Here is a 22,132-nt window from a genome sequence, read left to right on the forward strand (position 1 = left end):
CAGAGATCTGGAAAGCGAGGAGAAACCACGCTGGGAAAGTTAAACAAAGGCACAGGTGGGAGATTCCTGTTCCTTGAAGAGAGGGGTGGCTCTTGCAGGTGAGTGAGGCCACTCAGAAGAACCAGCAGCCCCAGCAGCCGTTGCAAACCTCGCCCTCCCAACGCCCCGGTGAGTCGGGGCTCCTCACTCCGCTTTTTTCCCCCGTTTCCCTCGGGATTTCCACCCAGCCAGGCTCCATCTTCCACCCCGGATTTTTCCACGCCTGACAACAAAGGAGGCGGCCGGGCGGCCGCGGCGGTGACTCAGCGGCGGGCCCGCCCCCGGCCCGCCCCGCCGCTCCCCTCAGGCGAGGCCGGGCCGGCTCCGCGCGTGTGGCGGGGCCGCGCTGGCGGGCGGGCAGTCAGTGAGCCGCTGCCTTCCTCCCTCCCTCGCTCCCGCCTTCCTTCCCTCCTCCTGCCCGGCGCCTCGGGGTCTCGCTACCCTCGTCCTCCGCTCTGCCGGCGGGGAGAGCTGCTTCGCCGAGGTAGGTTTTGTGTCTCCTCACACAAAGGCGCGGCGCTGGCGGGGTGGGATGGACGGCCCAGAGGTGGCTGAGGGAAGGCGGCTCCCCGGTGTGAGGGGGGTCCCGTCCGCGCACCTCCCCCCCAGGCTGTCGGGGTGCCGGTGGTGAGAGGGCTGCAGGCGGCGGCATCCCCGGCCGTGGGGCTCCCGCGGCAAAGCCCCGTTCCTGCTCCTTTATTCGTGAAGAGAAACCCGGGGAGCTAATTGTGGCTCTGCAGAAAGGGGAAAAAAGGGGAGCGAAGCAGAACGGTGCCCGTGGGGGCTGTGCAGAGATGCGGCCGGTCCTGCCGGCCGGGTGCACGCTGACCCTCGCGGCCGAGGCGGGGATGTGGAGCCGGGGGGACGTTTGGGGTTGCCCGTGGGGGCAAATTGATTCTCTGGTGACTTTGGCTGTGGTCGGGGCACCCACGGTCCGTGGGCTGCAGCCTGGTGGGACCGGGGACCTGTGGTGCCAGATAGGATGAAGAGGTGAAAAAGGAAAAGCAAAACCCAACTGTACTTTATTTTCTATATATCCTGTGCTGTAAATAATAATTCAGAAACTTCTGATGTGGGCAGTATATGTTTCCTTACAAATCTTTGAAGAAAGCTGAAAGTGCTGACGACTTGGGGTGTCTACTGGTGCTTCTATCCCTGCTAGGGTTGATCTGTCAAAGTTTCCCTCAAGGGCCCCAAGAACCCACATGTCCAGATTTTCCAGTGTTGGGTTGAAAGGCAGCGCAGCTGACCAAGGGTAACTGCAGGGATGAATGTATTTTAGGGGTTCACAAAGGGAAGGGGTGCAATGTGGAAGCTCTTGTAACTTCTTTGCATCTTCTGTTGAATCTTTCTCATAGCTTAATGAGTTCTGGCATATGTCAATACTTTGTGAAAGCAGTGTACAGCCGTGGCTGGCACTGGAGTAGAATCTGGTCCTGTAATCTCAGGGCATGCAAACTTTAGGGAGAGGCAGGACTATGCCAACTTTGAGTTTTGTTGAGAATTTCCAAAGTCAAACCTAAACAAGGAAAAGATGCTTCTGTGTGAGCACAGCATGGTTGCTGCATGTAATTTGTGGTGGAAGTATTGTTGAATAACTCTTTGGTGACAGTGCACCATATGCACAGATATGTGTGCACACTAAATCCTGTAACACCAATGAGGGTGTTTAACTTGCATTGACTTGGCAGAGAAGTAGGAATGGGGAAGAATGTTGTTAAGAAAATGGGAATAATTGCTTGTGGTTCTTTTGTAGGCAGTTTGAGAGGCATTTAAACTGTCTTTAATCTTGTGATATGAACAGGACTCTGATAATCTCCTGCTTTATTGATGGTTGTTTGTCTAGCAATATATGGACAGATAGTGTGTACTGTGAATGTGATAGCTGCTTGTTTATTGTTAGTGATATTTGCTCAGGGATAATAAACAATCATTTACTGGGCTTTATTAGAAAGAACTACAAATGCTCCATATCTCCTAAAACAAAGCCTTTATTGTGTTAAAGCAACTGTGTGCCAATTTCATGCTTGGTGTAGTTCCACTGATATCAGTGGACTTTTGCCAGGGATCATTCTGGCAGGTGAAGTGTCACTTCTGTTTTTCAGAGTCCAAAATGATCAAAAGTAACATTGCTATTTATCCTCTAGTACTTAAGTACTGCTAATTAAATTGTTATGCTTATGCTTCCTAAAAGTAAGATGTACAGGTAGGAGAGTCATCTCACCAGGCCCTCTAAATACTTTCCACCTTGTATACTCCTTTCTGCTTCAGCTCTTCTATGCCTTAATTTAGTTTCTTCCTTCTTTTTCAGTCTTGGTATCTTTTTTCTCTCTGCAAAATTAAGAAGTTTCTCTGAACTCCAGCTCACTCTTGATCATTTAAGATTTTGAGACTACCTGTGTTGAACCCTACACCACCCTTGCATGACTAGGTAAGTGAGGAGCTGTATGACAGCTGCAGTTGGGAGATCTTTCTTGTACATGCCTCTTCTTTACAAGCTGATTTGTAGGGTGGCTATGGTCAGTGCATTTGCTGAAGTGGCAAATGGTTTGACAGAGTCACACAGTGAAACAACTGGGCTTGGGAGAGACTGAGCAGACCAGGGTGAGCATGGGGCAGGGAGAGCACTCATTTTTTACATAGTACCATCCTCTGGATGTTAAGAAACAACTTTTTGAGAAGGCTCCCTTCATAACATCAGTAAAGACAGCAAAATCATCTAAAAATGTGGAGGGGAAGGAAAAATGGGGAAAGAAAGAAGGAAATACTCTTGTTTTACTATCTGTGGGGAAGAAGAGTGGAAGTGTTTAATCAGTAATGGGTTTGAAGAGAATTTTGGCTCCATCAAATAAACTATGAATAAACTGAATAAAACTATGTTATCTCTGTACGTGGCTAACTTAAATTCATGTGTCCAACTCTAAGGCTGTTCTGGGACTGTGGTAATTTTAAACAGAGCAAGTTTCAGTGCTCAGTTTTGCAGAGTCTCTGCTGAAACGTTTTTGTATCTGACATCTTTGTGCTGTACAACTGTGGCTCTATTTGCATCTCGTAAGTACACAAAAAGAGCGTGTCAGACACAACTCAGCTGATACTATTCTGGCACTTTTGGAAAAAGCAAGCATCAAAGAGCAAGATGCTGCACTGTCTAGCTTTGGAGGAGGAAAGAATGTGCTTAATGCTGCTTCAATTCAGTGGTTAGTCTAAAGTTTATTCTGGTTTGGCCAGACCTAGCATGTTCTTTAGTATCAGTGGAAGTGTGGTCTGCAGCTTAACGTGATGTTGCAACTCTTTTGTATTTACTTAAACAGCATGTAAGTTGAGGTTTTGATGTTTAATTTTAACATGAGACCATGGGAGGATTCAGCTGGGGAAAGTTAATTAGTCACATGCTAACTTGAATACAGAGCTGCAGATTGATTGGAAAAGCGTGTTTTAGGTGATAGGTAAGTTATCTGGCTAGAACTACATTTCTCAGTGATACTACGTCTTTCCACATTTTGCATGTTCTTGTCAGGTTTATCTCTCTGTGTGCTTCACTTGTACTAATCCTCTCAAAGTCGTGGTGAAGTGGAAAGGTGTTGAACGTTCCCACTGTGAGGAAGACACCTTCCTTTTGCAGGTAGGGAGTAAAACCACAAGAAAGTAAATGGGTCACCCGTGACTATGCAGGAACTCTGTAGTGGTGCAAGAACTTGAACTTGTCACCTGAAATATTGGCTAGTATTGAAATGAAAGAACTTCCCCATGTGTGAAGAAGTAAGAGAATTGAAGAGGCAAAGTGCAAAAGGCACAGTATGAAAATCATTTTAGTTACCCAGCTGTGATACAGCCTGCTTTAGCAGAGAGAGTTAGACTGGATGATCTCTAAAGATCCTTTCCAACCCCTACCGTTCTGTATTCTATGACTGCTCTTCCCCCAACATGATTGTTGGTCATTGTTAGATCATGAAGATAGGAAGGTTTTGTAATGGTAAGTGTTTAAATACATTCAGCATACACAGGAGAGAGGAAAAACAGTAGGGGATATTCTTTCTACACCTGCTTTTAGGTAGTGGGTGCTGTTTTTACTGTCTGAGTCTTTTGGAGGTCCTTCATCTTACATGTACAGCAGAAGGGAAGAGAATGCTTTGCAGAGCCAGGAGGGTTGTGGCAAAGATCATGATTGCCTTTCTGACTCCAGCAGCTGGGTGGGACGATGTGAGTGCAGCTCTCCACCTTGAGAGATCAGACTCGTGTTCCTTTTTGAAGGTGGTTTCTAAAGGGATGGCTGCTCTCACTTTTGCTATGCACAGATGTTCACGTAGCTGCTGTTCTTGCTTGGCTGCTCTTCTGCTTCAGGGCGTTGGTGCAAAGGGCTGTGTGTGGCAATTCTCTTGTGACAGAAGTCTTATAGGGAGTATATGAACAGGGAGCACCAACACTTGCAAGAAAAGGAAGGATGTGGTCTTTTTTTCCCCCTTTCTATGTAACTCCAAAACAGAGAAGGATACCTGTTACCTCCAGGTTTTGTCACATTGGGAAACCCGAGGTCTGAAGTAACACTTTTCCTTACAGCACTGTGTTTGGCAGTTGTCTGTTTTAATTGCAAAACCTGTCTGTCATAGTTTTAACTTCAGTTTCAAAACATGTTTCAAGCTGGCAGCCTACTGCTTGTGTTTAGGCTAACGCTGCAAGTTTTGTGCAATGAAGGGTGGGAAACTCACAGGTGCGAGAGCAGCATTTCCAAGTTGTGTCTGTAAGAGAATAGCCATGAAGATTTTTGAGCAATTGTGTGCAGTGCTCTTGACCACTGATCTGTATCACATTTAAAAATAACATTTGAAATCAGTAGTTCCTCTAATTTTTTTAGCCTGGGTCTATAGCTGGAAGGGCAGGGTTTGTCGTGGCTTGGTGCAGTTTGCTTTCTAGTGGAGATCCAGTCTGACTTGGAGTTAGTCTTCAGCAGGCCATCAGCCTGCCTAGGTGAGGGAAGTATCCTAATTTCATGGTGACAGCAAGGAGCAAAAATGCAATAAGCTTTGCCTTATTTAGCTTTATTTATTCTAGAAGCAAAACTACTGGATTTGCTTGCATTTTTAAAATGTCTCTGGCAGCGTGGAGCCAGAAGGTTGACTTTGAAGAGGAGCAAATACATGCTACTCTTCAAAGGCAGTTATTTAGGAACATTGGATCAAACTAATTTCTTTGAGATGAGATTAATTTCTTTATTTTTTTAAAATTATACCATAATTTCAGACAATGCATATGCCTGAACTGTAACACCTCTGTTCTATCCTTTAGCAAATTTCAACCTCTGACATTTACTGTCCCCCTGTATGAGCTGCATTAGAGTCCTGTAGAGAACTGTCTTTATGATGATGAAGCATGGAATGTGATGAGGAATGTGCTCTTGCTATAAGGGATGCTTTAATGTCCTGGACAACAACTTGCTGCTTGTTTTTAGTGGGATGTGTCTTTTTTTTTTCCTCATACCCAGGAATTATTCATTTTTCCCATAAGCTGGAGAGCTAAATTCCTCATCTATGTGCATGTAAAGGAGAACCTGCACTCACGTTTGATTTTGGTTGAGGCAGACGCTTTGCTTTGCAGTATTGTATATTTCAGGGCAGGGAAACTGAGTCTTGAAATAGTTTGTTCCACTGTAGAGAGAAATCGACATTAAGCTGCTTTTGCTTGCTTGAATATTAAGAGCTGTCTTGTCCATCTCAGCTGGTACATTCAGCATACTTGTGCCTGCTGGTGCTGGCTGACTCACCGGGTCCGATGGCATCTGCTCTGAATGGGAGCCAAATGCTGCCAGTCAGAGGTATTTCAGTAGCAGTGGCATTCAGTGGGTCTTTCGGTGGGCTGGCGAGAGGAGGATGATGATGGAAAATAACAGAACGATTCTTTTCATTCCTTGCCTGTACAGTGAATGGGCATTCATGAGACTCATGTACATACACAGGCTTTTGTTCGGGTGCTAATAATAAAACAGAGTTCACAGCTCTGAGTAGTCAAGACAATGTGGTGAGAAGTGGGTCAAGACCATTCGTGTGTGCATAACTGCGCTCCTGATCTAGGCCACCGACTGTGCTGGGTACTTCTAAACAAGCTGAACAGATTTCAGGGAAGCTGGAGTTTGTGCTGTCAGATGTGCAGTGCCCCTCTAGCTCAGTAGAGCACTGGAGGATGGGGATTTGAATGAATGGTCTTGAGTCACTTTGCGTGTTAATACGATCGTATAGGAAAAGCTTTACTGTTTAGTATCTCTGGAGAGTAAGGAATTTGGTTTGAGCCAAAGGAAATGTTCTTCTTCCTGGCAGGATGAGTTGCTGAGCAGCTCTTCAAATATGTGCATGCCACTGCTGTTTCAACTGAGAAATATCTCTACTACCTCAGTTTCCTCAGTGTCATGGGAAAAAAAGGTGACTTGCAGAGTATCCCACTGTATTGCTGCTATGTCCTGCGGGCTTGCTGTGGTGGTTGAGCTCCTCTGTTCCCTTCAAGGAAGAGGAGATGCCTGGGCTTGCTTTGAGATGCAGTCTGGGGCTTGGCTGTTGGTAGAGGAGGAAAGCCAATTCTCATTTGAAGTCACTGGGATTTGGGGAGGTTATTTTTAGAGAGAACAGGGAGGAGTGATGTGATTATGATACTCTTTACATTATATATGTCTTTTTCTTTTTTCATCCTAGAGCTTTTCCAGGTAACTGTCCTTTAAGATGAGCTATACCATATAATGCAAGCTGTAATATATGTGTTTTAACTTGCATACTACCTGGAACATCACCGCTGCTCTCCGAAAACAGACTGAGAGAAATTTATAGCTAGTTTGGGTGTCTTAAGAGAATAAATGAAAGGAAAAAAGTCTTGGTGATTTTGGGGTTTTTTTCTTTGGGTGGGAGGTTTTTGGTTTTTTTTTTTTGGTATTTCTAAAAGTAAACTAACATTTTCTTCCAAGCCTTAGAAGTACTTTTGGCCATTCTTCCATGTAACATACAGAACCAAACCAGAGTGCTTGAGGATTGCAACACACTTCCCAGTTGTGCTGGCAGTAAATTTGGCAAGGTGGAGAGATGACTTTTGTAGGGGTCTGCTAGGGTAAGGGCTGTTTGCCTTGCCTCTCCCAGCTTCCTCCTGTGTCTTTAGCCATAGTGATCAGCTCAACAACACACTAACTGATCAGAAATGCTCAGGCACAGGGAGTCTTGTGTGTTCTGGAAGGACACACAACTGTCCTGTCTGTGCCTGGGGTTGTCCTGTGTGCACGGGCACAGGCTGCCCAGGGAGGTTGTGGAGTCTCCTTCTCTGGAGGTTTCCAAATTCACCTGGATGTATTCCTGTGTGACCTGATTGATGTGAACCTACTTTAGCAGAGGGTTGGGCTGGATGACCTCTGGAGGTCTCTTTCAACTCCCACCATTCTGTGCTTCTGTGACCACAGACAGCAACTGTGAGGAGCAGGATGGCTCTCCAAAGACAGCCTAAATATGCCTTTTACTCTCCAGTTACCCATTTCTTCTTTCAAGTACAAGAAGGCAGAACAAGGCATAAACTTCTTATGCGAAGTATGAGCAAACATTTTCTTCCTTTTTCAGAAAATATCTTAAAAGCTAGCTTTAGTATTTGAGAAATTCAATATTTCTGAAAAGCAGAAAGCAGGTATCTCTTGGGGTGAAGCGGTATCCCATTGAAAAGATTTACAGAACCATTTTCCTGAAGTTTGAGCAGCTAGAAAGCCAACCTTGAAGATTGTTAGGAAGCCTGCAGTTTGTGAGTGTCCGTGCCTGTCAGTCTCTGGTGAGGGATTTAGTTTAAAAGCCTGAAGCATGTGTTACAGATGCCAATGTACCAAAACACTGACTCGTTTGAAGAAACTCAGATCTGAGTTCTTGGGCCTGTCTTGCTTTCTCTTTAGTTAGTGACTGATGATACCAACTGAAAAGAGGGAGAGGCTGGAGGGATCAACTAGCTGTGTTATATACCACATCCTTTTCCTAATCGTGCAAAAGTGATATACTTTCAACATTTCCCTTATAAACCAAAGAGTTGACTGAAAGTGCAATGACTGAATTATTTTTTGTGATATAGTATATAAGCAGAACAATTTTGCTTGAGGATGTGAGGACAAATTAGCACATCAAGTTAGAAAATCTGGGCCAACTCTCAGTTTTGTTTTCCAGTAACCTGAGGGCCCTTCCTGTATAGCACTGTCCCATAGAGACAGCCTCTGCCCTGGGGAACTTAGTTTAAGTAGGGAGGAGAGGCACAAAAAGGTTAAGTGTGTTGTTTAGTGTGAGACCAGCTCAATGTTTTGCAAACCTGAAGTAAGAAATTTTCTTGTGATAGAGATCAGATTTGCACTGAATGCAGATGCTTTGCTGGAGAGAAATTTTTACTGAAACTTCCAGTGTAGATATAGCTTTATGTATCTATATTAAAGTACTTTGTCGCTCCTGTTTATTACTTGAACAAATTTTAACACTCTAGGTTACCCTGTAGGGATCTATACTTTCCATATAGTTAAGGACTACTTCTCTGTAGAAGTGCTAAAAAGAGTATCTCCTCAACCTTGTTACCTGTATCCAGATAATTAAAAGGATTAAGAGAGCTAAGACAACATGTTCCTTTAGCTGAATGTAATCCATTTGCCAGTTTGAAATAAAAATTATATTTCAGGGAGGAGAAGCACAGGTCTATACAGTAAATCCCATTTTCAAAGAAAACCACAAAGAAGTTAGATGAGTACTTTTCACTAGGTAATTTCTGCAACTGATGTCACTTTTATTGTGAAATTTGATAGCAGATGACTCTAAAACTGGGGACCTGTTTGAGATGCAGAGTTGGAGATTGGTCTGGTTAGTGATGGTGGTAAAGGAACTGGATGAAGAACTTCAAAAGAGGGCCAAGTCTTTAAATCCTGGGAGACTTCTTGGATGCTGTAGCAGGGGATCATATCAGTAGATAGATCGTTTTTCTACTTAATTTGTAATTCTAGTATTTGTTTGGTCTTTTCCTTATCCACTACCACGATTTCCTGTGGTGAAATTCCTCAAAGCTCTCAAGGTATTGCTGGTGTGGGATGACTACAGGCAGCATCTGCCAGGGAAAGGCTCCCATTTCGCTGGTGCTGAGGTTGTGGTTGGCTCAGTTTGTCCTGTGCTCAGCTCTGCACCCAGCAGGATGCCAGGTTTTATAATCTAATGGTAGTTAAGGTCTTGGTGTCTGCTGTATGAAATCTTAGTTGCTGAAGCATTACCATATCAGCTTTCAGTAAAAGAGGTTTTTGGAGCTTTTTTCCCCTTTCTCAGAATTATTTAAGAAAAAAGACCCTGTAGCTGCTGAAACACAATGCTATCACCCATTTTTACTTTGCTATGTTTTTTTTCTGTATTGATGGAAGAGTTTCTTTTAATGCTTGATTCTTTTGACTGCCATTATCTGGTAGCATACAGGGGGAGGGCTGTATTTGGAGTGCCTGTTCTGTGCAACGAAAGGTGAGAGTTTAGAATGAACTTTCAGGTAGAGCAATGTGTACTTTCAAAGAACTTGTTCCTTCTAGCATTGACTGAAATGGAATTAATGAAGAGTCTCATCAAATTGGGCATAACATGCATTGATAAAATAGTGCTTCATTAAATGTCTACTCTACCTGATCATTTTGATCCCTTTGCCCCATTTTTGTATTAGATCTTGATCTCTTTATTACGAGTAACATTGAAGTTTGAGCCAGCTCATTTATTCCTTTATCTTTAATGGTGAAGAAGCCTCATCTCATTTCCTGTTCAGGTTTGATGTTTCACAAGACTACAAATTCATCTTTATTTTGTCTCCAGAATCTTTGGTTTAGTGTATTTTTTTTTAATTTCTATTAGGAAGCTGATTAATTGACTGCTAAAACAGCCACAGATGTAGTTAATTTACTTTCCAAGTGCAAACGTTGGGAGTGCTGTGAAGTCAGACAGAGATTAGATTTAGAAAACACCAGATTATACATACTAGTCAACAAAATATTGTCTGTCAGAGAACTCATTACTGTAAAATCAATTAATAAAGAGCTCTCCTTACTTCTAGGTGTTCTCCTCCAAGAAGAAGCCTGAAAGCTCTAAAATAGAACCATTTGTAATCTTAAGATGAAAAGTACTTGAGATGCCATGAACTCGGCCTAAGGTATCATGGTTTGCCAAATGACAGGCTTAGAGCTTATGGTGTCCCTCAGGAAGGAAAGGCTTTGTGAAAGCTCAACAAGCCCTTTACAGCAATTACAATCATTTCAGTTAATGTGGTTAAACCAGGTAATTTCTGCTTAGAATTTAGAGAGTCATTGTGTATCTGAAAAAAAACCAAAACAACAAAACCCCACTGTTAAGGTGAACAAATGCTTCCAATATCTATTTAAAAGAGATAAATATTATTGTCCTTTTATGGATTGAGAAACAAGGCTTGAATTGACTTGCCTACAGCTATAACCAATTAGTGCAAGGATAAAATGTGGATTTAGGGCTTTGAACCAAGAGAAAAACAAGTGAGATGAAACATTGTAAACGGAAACATAAAGAAAAGATAATATAAACTTCATATTTCAAATATAAACTTACTACCCTAATATAGAAATCATCTTCCCAAAAAGGCCTTTAGGCAAGAAGGCAGCCTAAAAAGCTACTGCTTACTAAAAGCAGGATCTGGTTAGACCATGATCATTATCTTACTTGTGTGTCTTACATTACTGGTGTGAGTCACCTGAAGCTGTTGTACTAAATGTGGAAATGGAGCTGACTCCAAGACAAGTAATTGGCATCGTTTTGGACTGTCAGTATCTGCTGCTTTCTCTCTATCCTGGTCCAATGTTAATTTTCATTACAATTTGGGCTAAGCATAGAATAAACTTCTTTTCTTTGTCATTTTTTTGACAAGATCCAGAACAAGGACCAGGACCTTTGCTTTTCTTTTTTTTTTTTTAATGTAAAAGACAATGCATCTTGAAGTGCAATACTTGCTTTTCTGGAGGGGACTGGCAGTACTCACATGATTTCTGTACCTCTTCAGTATTTCAGCATTTTGGGAGAACTGTGTGGTCCCCTTTCCTGGAGATACATTTGGAAAGATTTTAATTAATTACAGTACCTATTGTTTAAAGTCAAGTCCTTTGTGTCACAGATGAAAATGGAGAGGGACTTTTATGTAAGTTTAAGCAATTTCAGACTTTCTTAATGATAATGTTTTTGTTTAGAAACATGCCAAGTTAAAAAACAAAAGCAAACTTCTCTTGGTTTTCTGAACTTCTAAGTGTTTCCTGCACTGGATGTTGTTTGAATTGGATTCCTTTGCCTTAACTGTCTTGTTTGCTCTTGTGATGGTTTGAATGTTGAACTAGCCATCACTTGACTAATGGAAGGCCTAAAGTAAATAGGTGATAGTGCACACTGTAGCATCAAAAGGTCTTACAGTGAGCCATGGTGCTCTTGAAAACAGTTTAAATATCTTTCTGTAAACCAATTGTTGAATGAAGAGTGGATGAATGGCAATTTAAAAGCTTGAATCATTAAAGTTTGAGGCATTGAAAGCCTAGACTAGATTTAATTAAGTGTTATTACTTGGAAGTCCTTAATGGAAAGGGACTAGAAGAGCATTGTATAAGGATGTTCTTTATCTTTTCCTAGGTTTTATGATTGAATCTAGCACTTGGATTTGACAGGGTTGGTTTGGCATTGGAGCGGAAGCATCGACAAAATGCAGGGTGGTCAACTTAAATGATACCAGTTTTTCAGTGTCTTACTCTCAACCCTCTAACAGTTTGGTTTCTACTGTGAGTTGGGTTTTTTTAATATGCAAATCTTTAACATCTTTTATGGGAGATAAATTTACAGTGCAATTCCTGTCTCTTTGGCCTGAGCAGTGTTTAAGAATATGAAACTTTTTATCCAGAGCCAGCTGTTTTGAAGCTGAAAACCTAACTGCAGAAGTTAAAGACTCTCAACTGAAATCTGGTGAAGGTGTACACATATATGTGCACTAAATCAATGCAAGCTACCTTGCCTCTCATGGTGGTACCAGGCTTTCTCTCCTCAACAGCCTCATTCTGGACTCCATGTGTTTGTTTTTCATAGGTAGAGTATAAAGTACAGAGCAAAACTGTGTGGCTCAGTGCAAGCATGTATGTGTCTTCCAGAGCCAAATGAAGATCATAGAATTATAGAATTGTTTAGGTTAGAAGAGACTTTTAAGATCACTGAGCCCAACTATTAATCCCACACTGCCATGGCCACCACTAAATCACGTCCCTAAGCACCCCATCTACACATCTTTAAAATATCTTTAGGGATGGTGACTCCATCACCTCTTTGGGAAGCCCGTGACAGTGTTTAACAACCCTTTAAGTGAAAAAGTTTATCCTAATATCCAATATAAACCTCCTTTGGTACAACTGCAGCCAGGTCTGTACCTGATTCTGCTTTAGGTATTAACAACTTAGCAAGAGAAGTAAAGGCGAAGTAAACAGTAACCGGAAAGGTTTTTGGTGATATGACTTTTCCTCAACTGAATAACTACTGGTTTGGGATTAAACTGGGTTTATTCTCATTGCAGCAGGATCAGACCTCAGTACATTACCACATGTAAGACAACTTGTTTTTATTTCTTTTCCTAGAGTGAAAGGTGCTTTAGATTATAGGTGTCAGGTAACTGACAAATGACAGGAAGTTTGTGAAGTGACCAAAAGAGGTTCTTGCAAGAATCTGAAATGTTAATGTTATGTTTTTCTTGATATAAAAGGTATTTGTACTTAAAGCTGGAATAGATTTTGCTTTTGGGGCTTTTTTGATAGTAGTGGTTTCTTGGTTCTTTTTTTGTTTTTTTAAAATTTTTCTTACTTAAGTGTGCTGCAGCAGCCAGAGATCTCCTACAACACAGCTATGTGCCTGCATTCTTTCTCAAACTACATACATTAGAGTTGACCTCTTCATCTTCATCATGTTTGATAATATTATGTTTGATATTTGATAATATGTTTGATATATGTTTTGTGTTAGCACTGGGATAAGCCCTGTCAGAGCCTAGTCTCCTGGTTGGAGTCTTCTGTTACTCTGCCACCAGTTTGTTAAAATCTAGGGGAGCTTTGTGTCTTGGAGGCTTCAGACACTTTAAAAATTTCTGAAACCAGTGAACACTTATGAGGAGAGATGGGAAGATACACTTAAATTATCATATAAGGAATCTAAGAAGATCATTTAACTTAAATACCTGACCTGATCTTGTGCTTCCTTCTTGGTTATGAAACAGTCTCTCTGGATATATTTTTCAGCATAGCTTTGTACCAAGGGAACTCCCTGTGCTGGCTCTTTTAGCCCAGCTCTTGCAGTCTGGTTTTGTTGGAGCTGTACCAATTTCACTAAGATGTCAACATCAGAATAACATCCCCCCCCTACTTTTTGTCTAAATTCTTTACAACATGGTTCCTTCCTCTTTAGAAAGTCTGTTAGGTAAGCAAACCACATGGATTTCCTTCAGCTCTGTTTAACTGTCATTTGGTGGGTAGCTGAGATGGGAATTAGCTGAGACACTTTCATTCTTGTTAACTTTCCAACCAATGAACCACATGAAAATTTTGTAAAGCTGAAGACAGGAGAAAAACCCCTATGTATTATAGTCCCCTCGTTTACAATTGCAAAGGTGCAATGTTCATTTATCACTTTGTCCTAGAAGCTTTTTGTAAGCAAATGAGTTATTCCTGAAATTCAGTGACATGTACATCACAAAGACTTGAAAATTGGAATGGACAGGAAACTCCTGCTATTTCAAATTAAGCATGTAAACTGGCTTCAGACCTTTGAGTGGAAAGATTAATCATTGAATTCAACGTACTACTTGGCTATTTCACAGAAAGATAAAAGCCAGTTTTACATGAAGTAGAAACTTACCAGTATGAAACTCAGTAAGCCACAGTAAGTATACACTGGATGGATGTTTTGGGGTTTATTGTTGTGGTGTTTGGCTGCTTTTTTTTTCCTTTTACAGTCAAGGATCATATCATAAAGCATTTTTTCTTTTATTCAGTGTCCAGTCACATTGTATCACATCAATCTTTGCTTAAAGAGGAAATATTTATCAATGAATGCTGCTGCAGACCTGAGCATGTGTTCTGACTCTTATTATCTCTGCTGGCCAGTAACCACATGTTTTATCTGGTATACTTCCCAGTGCACAAACATGCCTTGTGAGTAACACTTGAAAAACAAATATAACAAGGGTTGATACATTTTGCCAACTTTAATTTTTACTTTGTGCCTTTTTTTTATTTGAAACATACTTTTTTCATACAACTTTTCCACTTCACAGCCCATGCAAAGTTCTTCCCCATTTCATCTGCATGTTAGTGTTTCTAGGGGAATGGCTATGTTAATGATGAATTCAGTTTTGATTTATTTATTCAGGCAGTAGATTTTTATTTGGATTTTGCAGGAAGTTGCAGAGTACCTTTTTTCTTAATTTGTTTTTTGCTATTGTATAGAAAAGAAAGGCCAAGGACTCCATTCTATAGGGGGGGAAAAAAGAAGGATGTAAAAAATGTACTACATACTCCTATCAATAAAACTTTTATTAACAAAATACTCTGTCCAATTTCTCACTCGTGTAATAAAATCAGAGGGACTCTCCTAAGTCATTATTACCTGATATCAAAAATACTTTTGTTTCCATTTACATTTCTATCCCACTGTGAAGCTGAAGAAAAAATGGTTATCAAGTGTCTATATGCAAAGAAATCGTGCTTTTATTTGGGTTACATGGTTCCCTACATTTGTGTGTTTGCACTGGTGTCATCAAGGTAATCTGTATTATATATACAGAGTATGGATCCTGCAACAGGAGTCCTGTTGACTTTGCTTGTAACGTCTGCCCAGGGTTGTCTCGAATTACTGCAATATGCAGGATGTCACCTGCAGAATTCCTTAGAGAGGAAAATTCCTGCCTGCCAAAGCCTATATCTTGCCTCCTCTCATAGCATTAACCTGGTTCATCTTGATGCAAGGCCTTCCTGCAGGTGCTTCTGAACCCAGTAAGTCTGGATTTAAACCGTCTGAGCAGGTATTGGACAGCTGGGCTGCCAACACAGACAATGGCTCATATTGCCTCCCCCCAAGAAGGAATGAACCTCTCGGATCCAAACCTGTGCAAAGTACTTCTCAGATTTTCCTGCTGGATACTGGTAGTGGCTTACCCGCCTCTCCAGAAGAAATTGAACCCCTGTCAGTGCTGTCTGTAAATGGTTGTCTTTGAGGTGCAGTTACAGTGATGAGTAATGAGGAAGGAAACAACTCTTGACTGCCTAGCTTCACTTTTTGTTCCTGAATCTCCTGGTTTTTATCTCTAATCTTCAGGCTCAGCCAATGAGGTTTAAGTGCAGCTCCTACCACTGAGCTGATTACACTCAGATCTGTGGGTGAAACATTAAGCTGTCAGAAAGGAGACTTGCTGTGCTGCCTGAGATCTTCATCATGCAGACCACATGTTACTGTGACCTTCCAGAACCCTCCTGCTGGAGCCAGAGCTGTGGGGGTCCCTGAGCACCAACCCATACTGCACAAGGGAAGAGCACAGGGGCAGCATCCACATTGGGCTTTCAGTGCGATCCTGACAGCAGGTGGTAGCTGGGACTCAGCTGCAGCTTGGGGTGACTCTCGTTAGGTCATCCTGTGGGCTCGTGCTGGGGGACTGTGGGACCCTCTTTCCAAAGGATCACCTGCTGCAGGAACTGCTGGGACTGAACTCTGGTTGGCCCCGCACAATCTGGGTGCTGGCAGACAGATATCAACTCCAGGCAGCATTCCCCACACCCCTCAGCTAGCCATTTCCCATAAATCACAGACACTGTCAGAGCATGTCCTGGCTCAGCTTTGTGTTGGCACAGTTTTTGCAAGATTGTATTTTTAGTAGCTGCTTTTCACTACCAAAAAAATTATTTTTCTGTGAATCAGAACTGACTTATAAGAAGTGCAGGTGAAGGTGACTCCCTAAGCCAGGGTGCTTGTCCCAGACCCCTGAAGTAGTTAACTGCACATTAGCTGTCCTGAGCTGGCTTACAGCTTCTCTGTATCCCAGAGGAAGGTTTACTGCAGCTGATAGCAGCGTCTTGTGACAGCCAGCAAAGGGTGGGGTAAAGGAAACATCATCTTGAATCCCCACTCCCTACAGATAGAAAGTCCTGGCAACCATCAAGTGGGATTCTCTGTTTAGAGCTGGAACTTCCCAGCGCTGCTTCTTGAGGCACAGGAAAATCCATCATTTTCTTCCAGCCATTTTTTTCATTTCCTGGTTCAGCACTCAAGTTAAATTTCTTTTTAAGTTTCGTTTACGTTCGCAGCCTTAAAAATGTGGAAGGGCACTCTCCTGGCAGGCTGTAATATAGCACAGTAATTATTTCAGAGATGGCCCGTGGGTTGCCTCTTGCCCTCTCATCTGTCATCAGCTTCCTCCTGTGTTTCATGAAGTTTTTGCTTTGCTGCTGACTGTGGCACAGCAAAAAGTGAGCTCATAGAGAGCTCAAATTACTCTTGAACCAGTTCAGATCTGTTTAATGGAAACCTTCCTGCTCCAAACCCTTTTCATTCATTTTACTTGAGTCATAAAACTTCTGTTTGAACTTTATGAAAACAAACCAAAACCTTCTCCTGTGTTAGTTACAAAACACTTTGGTTCTTTTCCCTGTTTTTGTTTTGTATTATTTACTTAACTGCCACTGGAGTAGGTCTTGGGGTAAAAAGACACTGCTTCTTAGCCAAACAATTTAAATTTTTCATAAAGGAAGTATAAAGTCTGTGAAATGAGTTAAACATCCATTGCAGCTCAAGCTTGAAATAGGATGTGTGGATCACTTAAAAAACCAGAACAATTTGGATATGATAAAGTTTGGATGTGTTAACACTTCTCAGCAGCTGTGGAAATAAAGGAAAGCTTCTGACCGTTTCTGGCAAAAGCTTGCAGAAATTTATAACGTAGGGTGTATGCACAAGATCTCATGAGATGGCACATTTTTGCAACCACATGTAACTGCCTTATGTGAGCATCAACCCATATTTACAAAATCCTACGGTAAGTGTCTCTTCAATTTTTGTTTTTCTTTTTTTCCTGAGGCAGAGATGTGCCAGGATCTATTGTAGACCTTAAATTCTGTCGCTCCTTTTGTATTCTTGTTTTGCTTTTTGGCTTTCTGTGTTGCTGGCTAATCTGCTAGTGATGCTTAAGTTTAAAGGGACCTCAGTTGCACAGTCATTCATGTGAAGAAAAAACTCAAATTTTGTATGCTTCTGAGTTGTTTCTCTGAACTCATTGTTACCCTTGTTGGTTTTTCTTTCTGAGATGGCGTGATATTGTCTGACTTGGCAGGCTGTAAAAAGCTTTTTAAAATGGTCAGCCTTGCATTTATGCAGGAAAAGCTTTTGTGTCTTCTGCTTTCAGAATTTCAGTGAACCCATGATTGCTGCAGAATCATTTGGGTATGGGTTCTGTCTAGTTGCTGTGTTTGACTTTTACAAGGAACTGTGCATGTTTAAAAGAAAAAAAAAGTAATGAGAAATAATGAAATGCTTTAGCCCTACAGACTCAGCCCTCTGTAAGCATTCAGTAAATGACTCTGAGATCAATGGTTTCCTGTGTTTTATTAGCATGGCAGTTTCAGCTGGTCCTGTAATCTCATATTTCTTTTTATAACTATTTTATAAGAGAAGGACCCAATTAAAGCAGTTCAAGTTTCTCTGTTACAGTGCTGTTATCCTTGCTCTCATCATACCATGTCTGCCTTGGCTGTCCCTCTGCTGAGCTTCACAAGCTCTGGTGTGTCCTACTGGAACTTCTGCATTTACATCAAAAGCTCCTACAGTCTCTTATGCAGCAGTATCCTTTTGACCCTCTTTGCCTCCTTTTATTCTGATGTGTACACAACAGCGCACAGTCCCATGTTTGCTTTGTATTTTGGAGACAACACAGGCTGAGATGAGAAGGTGGTTCCACCTCTCTGTGTGGGACAGCTCCAGACACTGAAACCTCCCAAGCTGGAGCTACCTGCCTTTCATCCTCTGTGCAATTCCTGAATCCTGTGCCAGCTTCCCAGAGCAGGGCTGGCGAGGTGGCAAAGGACAGAGGAGGGTGGGAAAGCAGGTGGCAGCTGCTGTGTGGTGATTAGGACAGCTTCTGCTATCTGATCTAGTAGCCAGGTGGTTTCTGTTGTTGCCAGTAAAGGGGAGGACAGAAGGTAGAAAGGAAAGAGGGACCGTCCTCTACTCACAGTGGCCATCACTCAAATGCAGGTAACTGGGCTGTAGCAGGAAGAAAAGGAAGACTTTTAGCTCTTGGGGCAGTGTGTCTCTCAGAGTAATTTTCTGCTTCTCCAAGGAAGAATAACACAGGTGAGCAGTGCCTGAGGACTTTCTGCTGGATGTAAGTTGGACATGAATCTGCTCTTACTCTGGGTTCTTGGTGTGTGGTAAAGCAGCTCTGCTGTCATCTTCACTGCTCTACTGTTTATCTGGTAGCTCCATGAGGTATAGAAGCATCCACTATGTTTCTACCTTTGTCTTACTGTACAAGCATCCTACCAATGTTGTGATACAGAAGTGAGTTGTGTCTAAGATAAGGTCAGAGGAGTGTTTGTTAGATTCTCTGTTGGGGATATAAGACTTAAACACTAACTGTAAACTAATGATTGGCAAAGACCTGGTTTAGGATGGAGTGCCCCATGACTTTGGCGTGTCTGCTTTGAGATATAAGTATTTTGTTGAATGGAGGAATGTCTTCAGAATTGTGTAGGTTGAAACATTAATTTCAACAGGATGAGAAATACATAAAAATAACAGGAGGGGAAAAAACTTATTTACAAATAAGTTTAAAATAAATGTGTAGCTTAGCCATAATGAAATAGTCTAACTTAACCTTCCCTGCCACCCTTTATCTAAGCACTTTAAGGCTTCCTCCATGCCCCCAACATTTGTGTCTTGTTGACATTTACTGATTAAGAAGTTATAACCAGTTTTTTTGAGAAACAAACAAAATTTTCCACTGGTCTTTCTGTCAAATCCAGAGATTTTTCCTTGGTTTTCATGTAATGAATTAAGTTACTAGTTGTTTCAATTCAATAAGCAGTTACTCCAAAGTTGAGAAAATGATGAATAGTTAGGAATATGATTAAGATAGACAAGCATGAATTTAATAGTTCTAAAATCTGGAATCAGGACCGAAATTAATCAAATTGCTAACTGTAGATAATAATGAATTTCATAAATTTGATCTATAAACAAAATGCCAGTTCCACTTTGTGCCCTGCCTGCTTCAGGGGATTTTATCTAAGTAAATAAAATCAGTTTTGTTTTGATGGTTTTGTGAACTTACTCTGCTTTCACTTACATCTCTTAATGCAACCTTGATAACAGCTGAAAATGTGTTCACTTAGAACATTAGAACTGAGTCATTTTCTGTGCGCAATAAAGAATTTGAATAAGTATGTGTTATGTGTGACCAATTAGTGGTGTAACTTATCTGTCTCTTCACCAAACAAAAGGCTCATGTTACAGCAACCCTTCTGCAGAGAATAACTGAAACACAGAAAATGCTACAAATATTTAACAATTGTGACTTTTGCTTAAATAATTTTAATTCTTAGCATCTGCTCATTTCTAGAATACAAATCAACACCAGTGTTTTATCCTCTGATGTGACTCGTTGAATCCCTTTTAGCTGAAGCAATAAATGAAGGCATGAGATTATTTTGAACCCTGTATGTTCTTTGCTCTGAAAGCAGTAAAGTAAAGCACTGACACTTGTAGGTTTTGACACACAGAAGTTGCCCCTGGCCGTTTGGGAAGATACTGATATGTGCAGAACATGAAGAAACTTTGTGGTCTTTTAAGGAAGGACTGAACTAGAAGGCTTGAACGAGTTTCAAAGTTGAAGTTTGCTATGATTTCTTTCTTAAACATCATAGATGCCTGGGTGAAGGGAATTAGTCAAGAGAAAGAAATCTTAAAACTGTTTTGATTAGATTTCAAAGGTGAGGCTTATGTCGGTCATTTAAAACTCTGGATATCTCACCACTGCCAGAGTCAATAAATGGCAAACTAACACAAGGTTCTGACAAGATACAGTCTGGGCTGTATGCATGTTAACAGATGTGTTTTGAGATCATCTTTAGCATCTGTGGCTGGTGATAGAGTAGTGCCTGAGAGGGGATGACTTGTTCTCACCTGCACAGGATGGTTGTACATTCAGCTGATAAGGACCAGTCATTTATGTACATTTTGCCTAGTCCTCCAACACTGAGTTGGGGAATATAGGTCAAGGGCACCAGTGAGGCTCTGGTTTCTGAAAGAAGGTTTGTAATCTTCTCCCAGTGCCTCTTTCTTTTTTTTTGGAGTACCATGTGGAAGACACTGCTTTCCTGTGTCACCTGAAGCCAGCGTCCTGCAGCCCATGCACAAAATGCATGGGCCGGAAAGGGACCTGCTTCTGCACAGGCCCCTGTTTTTAGTCACTGTGAACCTCTCACGTGGCTTTCTGGCTCGCTGGAGGAAAACACGTGCTGCTTTGCATATTTGCTCAGTAAATAAAGGAAATAGGTATCAAGTACATTACATCCTTCCAAAGCTGTAACAATTTCCCCACTACCACCTTTAATATTAATCTGAATATTAACACAATCGCATTAGATTAAATAGCATTTTCAATTCCAACTTGATGTGATTGCTGTAATTGTTGCCAGGCAGGATGTGAAGACATTTCTATCTAAATACAAAACCTAACTGATGGAAGAAGGAAGAAGAGACTGCTAATGAGATAAAGAAGTAAACTACTGATGAACAATGTTCTCTGTCATGGAGACTGGGAAAGGAGGAGAGCAATTAATGCAAGAGGAGAATCACCAGAGGACTTAGTTTGCATATTAATTATGGATTAAAATTTGTAGTTTAAACAATGGAATTTAATCTGTTTGCTGAATTCGGGTTTTATAGTTAAAGTATGTGGAATGGGCTGAGTTGGGGAAAAATAATCAAAGCCTAAGTATTTAAACCAGAAGCAGGAGGATGAAGGGAGAGAAGTTGGAAGCAATTGGTTTCTCTTTCTGTAAAATACTCAGACTAGGACTTGTGTATCCAGCTGAGGATTTTCCTTTGAAGCCTTTTGAAGGGCAGTCAGTAATACACATGCCTTCTCTGGGAAGTCAAGGAGCACTCAGAAATTAACTTGGGTTATCAAATAAAAACATGTTTTAATTTGCTTTGCAATTTAAAACAACAGACTATTTCAGCTTCTATAGCTCTCACCTCCTATTACATTTTTTTCAACATCAAAGATCTTTCACCAAGGATAAGTTTTCTTCTGTTTCATGTGGTCCACACTTCATTTTGGTGCTTAGATTCAGCATATGGCTGGTTGCTGTGATGACATTTGTGTGAAGGACTTGTGCTGTTTCTCACATACATCCTTCTGTGCAGACTTTGCACGGGGTAATGAAGCCACTTGATGTCTTGGTAAAGAGGTTTTTTTCTGTAGTTAGGAATTAATCAATTTTTACTACAGAAAACATTTGCACAGTGATGGCACCTATTAAACATAAAATGCTTCTGTAATATCCACTAGAAAGACTAGCATGAATAAAAAATGAACTACTTGAATCAATGCTGTTGTTTTTCATTCTGTGCTTTCTTCGCCTTGCCTGTTGCTTTTATTCTCTTTATTAGCTTTCCATGATGGTGGAGTTTTCTTTGCAAAAGAGGCAACATAGCCCTGTTATTCTCCATTGCTTTGTTTCATCTGCAGCACATGCAGTAATGGGATAGGGAAGCTGGGAGTTATAATTTCAGAACTGCTCATGCAGATAGTTTCTCTTTAAAACATTCCCCCCACTCCCTTCTGCCTCTTGCCATATCAGCTTTTTCCTTTTACCTCTTTTTATTGTTTTGTTTTATGGTATGTTGCACATACTCTGTGAACACAAAGTAAATTGTTGCCCTCTGAGTCGGAGGCTATTAGAACATATTCCTGATGAGATGAGGTCTCCTGGCTCTTGCTTATATAAATCTTAAATAATCCAGAGTGCTTTAGGTACAAATATGGTTTTAATAATAAA

General features: G+C 41.3%; 1 protein-coding gene across 2 annotated transcripts in view; it reads left to right on the forward strand.

The window, feature by feature from the left end:
• Positions 1-350: 350 nt before the first annotated feature.
• FAM107B (family with sequence similarity 107 member B) overlaps positions 351-22,132 on the forward strand; it is a 62,307-nt gene continuing 40,525 nt past the window's right edge. Inside the window, exons 1-2 of one of the 2 annotated variants that reach the window (XM_062019868.1) lie at positions 437-523; positions 2,351-2,470. The gene's annotated coding sequence lies outside the window, so the exon portion shown is untranslated. Of the gene's footprint in view, positions 524-2,350; positions 2,471-22,132 lie in introns of both variants that reach the window. The other variant, XM_062019873.1, reaches the window with a different exon arrangement.

This window comes from Colius striatus, chromosome 1 (genome assembly GCF_028858725.1).
Source record: "Colius striatus isolate bColStr4 chromosome 1, bColStr4.1.hap1, whole genome shotgun sequence".
Classification (NCBI taxonomy): domain Eukaryota; kingdom Metazoa; phylum Chordata; class Aves; order Coliiformes; family Coliidae; genus Colius; species Colius striatus.